The sequence below is a fragment of the Plecotus auritus genome (assembly GCF_963455305.1).
Source record: "Plecotus auritus genome assembly, chromosome: 14".
NCBI classification, from domain to species: domain Eukaryota; kingdom Metazoa; phylum Chordata; class Mammalia; order Chiroptera; family Vespertilionidae; genus Plecotus; species Plecotus auritus.
The window spans coordinates 47289-47845 of NC_137780.1; positions in this window are offsets into that span (position 1 = coordinate 47289).

The following is a 557-nucleotide window of genomic DNA, read 5'->3' on the forward strand; positions in this document are numbered from 1 at the left end:
AGCCTTGCTCAGAAGCTTGGGTCTTATCCTAAGAGTGATGAGGGTCAAGAGGGAGTGAGAACGAGTGACGTCATTGGGCCTGGCCTTGACAAGCCTGTGGGAGAGAGGAGCCGCGGCTGTGAAAATCAGGAGGGATGGCCTGCTCCTGGGGAATCAGGCGCCTGTACGGCTCCCTGGTGCCTCCTGCAGCCCCGGCTCCCAACACGCCCTCTTCAGCTCCTTCCGGGGGCATTTCCCGACTTTACCTTTCGGAGCCAGCACAGCCGTTGCTGGAAGGCCTCCAGTCTCAGGCCAAGCTGTGGAACACAGGGTGGGGAGAGGGACGCGGAGGGGGAGAGTAGGTGAGGCGGGCTGCGGCTGGGCTCGCTGAGAAAATACAAGGCAGCCTTGTGTGGGGCGCAGTGGGTTACACAACACTTTCCACCTGGCCAGGAGCCGGGACGAAGGAACAGGGGCTGCCAGGAAAGCCTGGGAACTGCTGCTGCTGGAGGAGCTAGGGCGGGGCTGCAGGGGCCAGAGCGGAGGCTGCAAATGAGGCTGAGCTGCGGGAGCCCGTC